The sequence below is a fragment of the Carlito syrichta genome, unplaced genomic scaffold (assembly GCF_000164805.1).
Source record: "Carlito syrichta isolate Samal-C Ts95f unplaced genomic scaffold, Tarsius_syrichta-2.0.1 Scaffold228640, whole genome shotgun sequence".
In the NCBI taxonomy this organism is placed as follows: Eukaryota; Metazoa; Chordata; class Mammalia; order Primates; family Tarsiidae; genus Carlito; species Carlito syrichta.
This window is the reverse complement of record NW_007172736.1, coordinates 11,040-16,137: the sequence shown is the minus strand read 5'-3', so window position 1 is coordinate 16,137 and position 5,098 is coordinate 11,040.

The window sequence follows — 5,098 nt, the reverse complement described above, 5'->3', positions numbered from 1 at the left end:
AGTTCTGATTTCTAGCTTTCTTTTCAAGCTGGTAAATTAATTTGCAGTTAGGGTCAGTTGCCCCTGGTCTGCTGTGAAGGACAGTTCCGATCACCCTCCGTTCACCTCACCCTCCGTTCACCACTCTGGCCTATGTCTTTTTCAAGCTTGTTTCTCCTGTTTTGGTGTTGTTACCTCAAATCGCCAGCAGGTGGTGCTATCTCAGCTGCTTGCCCCAGAGGGGGTGGGGCCAGATAGGAACTGGCAGAGACTGGAGATGGATGCCTGCCTCAGGGCACATGGCAGGAGACTCACAGCGGGCAGGACGTCTCGGTTGCAGGAGAGGTGGCAGTGATCCCAGCAGATCTTGCCTGCAGGGGCTTCAAGGACTGAAGTCGTGGATCGCCTCTGGCCTGGGTGGTGCAATGTGCTACTGGCGGCTGCAGCGGCGGCAGCAGCATCTGCGCTGCCATGGTTGTCCAGACTGCTGTGATGCCCCAGTGGTGGCAAGGGCCAAGCTCCATATGAAGAGCAGGCTGTGATGTTGGAGTCAGCAGCCCCCAGGGAGAGAGCCAGAGACCCACTGCAGTTCTCCTTTGCAGTGGGTTTCACAGACCAGGTTGCCCCGTCACCATCTTGCCGGAAGTCTATTTATATTTATTTAATCATTTGTTTTGTTGATAATATTGATTCTTTTTTATCTGTGTTCTATTTTATAAATTTTTCTCTTATTTTTTAGTTTTTAAAAAATGGAATAGCTCCCCTTTTTCCCTATCCTTTTTTATTTTGTAATAAATAAGCTTAAGATCATGTATTTCACTCTACTCTTTAAGCTGCATTCTACATGTTTTGATATGGAGAATTTTACTATTACTTAGATCTAAATATTTAATAATTGTCATTGTGATTTCATCTATAATCTATGGCTGTTTAGGATTAGGATTATTTCATTACTAATATTTCAAAATGTCTTTTTATACTTGACTTATGACTCAATTGCTTTGCAATCAGACCACTGGTTTTTATGCTATCAATTTCCTGGATTTGAGTTCTGATATAGCCCTGACAAATCTACTATTTATTCTGTAAATTGAAGGTTCTTGTTTTTGAAATTTCTATTCTGGTTATTTTCAAACCAGTACTTCCCCCTCCGCCCCAATCATGTTCTGCTTGTATCTTATGGCTTTTTAAAAATTTAACTTCCTTAACTTTTTGAATATCCTAGAGGTTACTTCAAATTATTCTCTTATATCCAGTATTTGGCATACATAATTCCCATTATTATGTGTCTTAACTTTCCTCCACGATGGTTCATTTCCTTGTGTGGTTTGTAATTTTCTGTTGTGAGCTCATATTTAGTACTGGTTGTTTTCCTGGAAGTCTCATTACCTAGTTTGTAAAAGCACAAACACATAATGGTTGGCTTTATTTCTGCAGGCTTCTATAGGTTTTACTGGTCTAAGATCATTTTTTAATTTAATTTTTCAATTTTGAATTCTTGTACCAAATGGGTACATGGAGTCTGACACCACATTGTTGTGTGGTATAGTCCTGTTTTTTTCCTGAATGTGACACTTTTTCCCATTCAGGGTCTCACGTACTTGGTAAGGACCTGAACTGGCAGCTCTTCATTTCTCCTGGCTTTATATACACAGCATCATTCACTATCTGGGTGTTGTGAGGCCCATATCCTACACCTGCCTTCTAGGGGGGTACTGACACCTCTCCCCACTCCTTCCTCTGAGCGTCTCTGTACCTCCACTTACTGTTGTGATTTTGAGAAGTTGGCATTCAGGTGCTTTTCTTTTTTAGTTTCTGGCTGAGTTATGTATTTATTAGTTTTGTTTTTTCATATTTTATCCACTTTTAAACAATGTGCTTGGGAAAGAGAGGTTTTATCTATGTCAGCTGAGATATCTTAAGGCTATTTTTCTGTTATTAAATTGCTATACAGTAAAGAAAGAAAAGATAATCCTCATTGTTGCCAACTGTTCAAGGAGACGCGTATTCATACATGGCACTTACTGGGAACCAAACTGCAGTCGAATTTTGCAATTTATATCAAAAGCCTTAGAAAAATGTGCATATCTTTAGGACAGGCAATTTTATCTTGATAATTTAACCTTAATTATTTAAGAAGATTATTTCTTTAAGTTATTTATTTAAATAATCAAGGATAAAAGCAAAGATGTAGTGATCAACAATGCAATATTATTGGAAGGTGGTAAATTGTACTAACAGGAAATAATTTTAGCAAGCCATGTGTAGGATTTTGGACAACTGAAGTATTCAGAATATAGTGTCTTCCCAAGAAAAAATATTTTTCTGTCTTCTGACTGCTAAAATCCTCATTTGGGATAAATTTTAACATACTAATTTGCATATTACTGCAAGGAGGACTTTGGTATTTTCATACTATAAGTTTAGGCCCTATAAATGTATAATTACCAGGAAGTTTAAAACATATTTATATATGCATATATATTTTTATCATGTTTATATATGTATAAAAATATATATGCATATATAAATATGTTTTAAACTTCCTGGCAAGTATACATTTATAGGGCCTAAACTTTTGAGAGGAAAATACCAAAGTCCTCTTTGTCAGTTCCTGATCAAAACCCCAAGCGCCCATGCAGTAAGAGATAAGATAAAGTGGGACATTAAACTGAAAAGCTTCTGCAAAGCCAAAGAAACCATCAAGAGAGTGGGGAGACAGCCCACAGAATGGGAAAAAATATTTGCCAACTGTATATCTGACAAAAGCCTAACATCCAGGATCTACAAGGAACTCAAACACGCCAAAAAGAAAAAAAACGACAGTCTCATTACAAAGTGGGCAAAAGATATGAATAGACACTTCTCAAAAGAAGACATACCAGCAACCAACAGACACATGAAAAAATGCTCAGCCTTACTAATCATCAAAGAAATGTCAATTAAAACCACACTGAGACATCACCTGACTCCAGTCAGAATGGCCATCATCAATAACTCAAAAAACAACAGATGCTGGAGAAGATGCAGAGAAAAGGGAACACTTCTATGCTGTTGGAAGGAGTATAGACTAGTACATCTTCTGTGGAAAACAGTTGACGATTCCAAAAAGATCTAAAAATCTACCTTCCATGTGACCTTATAATCCCTCTACTAGGAATATACCCGGAGGAACTCAAATCACTCTATGAAAAAGATACCTGCACATGCATGTTTGTTGCAGCATTATTCACAATAGCAAAAACAAGAACCAACTGTGCTGCCCATAGAAAGAGGATTGGATTAAAAAAAATAAGTGGTACATATACATGATGGAACATTACGCAGTCATAGAGAAGGACAAAATTATGAACTTCACAGCAACTTGGATGGACTTAGAATCTATAATACTGAGTGATCTATCACATAAACAAAGAACTGAGTATCACATGTTCTCATTCAAAAATCAGACCTTGAACAATTATCATAATACTATAAGAAAGGGATTGACAGTAGTGGGAAACTGCAATGCAGGGCACACCTCATCAACAAGGGTACACGCATAATGAATATTTGTACACCTAACCCTGAATTGTACCCCACATCTTTTAAAATTAAAAATTTTTTAAACAAAGAAGTGTAAATATATATATATATATAGTAGGCATATGCCAAGTATTTATTTAAATCATTAATGAAGGAACCAGCAGAATGGCAAAGTAGGTTCAGAGAGGAATGAAAAAAAGAATGCTAAAATAAGAATGCTAAATCATATATAAAATCATTTAATGTACTACAGGTTAATGTGACCATTACATTTAGGTTTCTCTTTTCTACTAGACAGAAATCATTTGTGTCTACCTTCATTTGCAATGCACAAAAGTCAAGATAGCCTGGACAACATAGTGAGATACCATCTATAAAAAAAAAAAAAAAAGGCAAATCTACTTCATGCATTTCCCTGAGAGCACCTAGTGATCTAATGATTTTAAATGATTTTTTAAACTTTTCGCTCTCGCTCTCGCTCTCTCTCTCTCTCTCTCTCTCTCTCTCTCTCTCTCTGTCTCCCCCTCCAGGAATTCAAGACCAGTCTGGACAACACAGCAAGACATAGTCTCTATTTTTTAGAAAAACAAACAAACAGCAAACTTATTCGGTGCCTTTCCCCGAGAGCGCCTATAGCAGTTTTCAATGATTTATTTACATTTCTCTCTCTTAACCACAACTTACTAGTAACAGTAAGTCAAACAAAGTTGCATTTCCCTAGAGAGATATTATTAGACAATGTTCAAATAAGACATTTAAAAAGCATGCAGCAAACATTAAAATTTATTTCCAAGTTTTAGAAGTCTTTCCTTAGTGGCCTCAATTATTCCAATAATTAAAGATGGTTAAACCACCATTCTGGTTCCTGAAGTATGAGAACTGGCGTCATCTATGGTCTCTCTTTCTCTAGCATCTAATGGGTCTCTAAATTATCTCTCCATCTTCTTCAAAGTCTGAAACATCTATCCTTTTCCTTTCATGTACTCTGCTGCTGTCTTAAATCAGGCCATTTTAAAGGTTTTACTTGGATTATGGCACTAGCCTCTTGACTAGTCTTCAATGGACTCCTTTCCTAATGCATCTACCACACTGTTGGCCCATGTTGTCTCCCCAAAGTGCAGATCTGATGATGTAATTTTATGCTTAAAAACCTTCAATGTTCATCCTCCCCCCATCATCTAAAATAAACTTCAAACCTCTTGATAGGCTATTCATGTTTCTTCAGAATATGACTCAAAGTTTCTTTCAGTCTTTTATCTTTCACTACAACCCTCCTAAGCCTACCTCCAGACCCCAACCACAACAGCTTTCTTGTCATTCCTTGTACCTGCTGTAAATTTTCTTGCCTCTCTCAGTTTAGTTCTTTCTGCTCATTATAGTATTTTATTTTGGAGTGTACATCTCTTACTGGCCAACCTTCAATCCCTGGCTTGGATCACTTCCCCTCCTTAACTCCTCCTTCCATACTTAGAATTAATGTCCTCTTGTGCCGCACTCCCATTTTTCTTTGTGGCCTTATCAAAACACTTACTACATATTGCCCTTATTAGATGAATCAGTTACAGCTCTGTCTCCCTTAGTAAATTATAAGCTC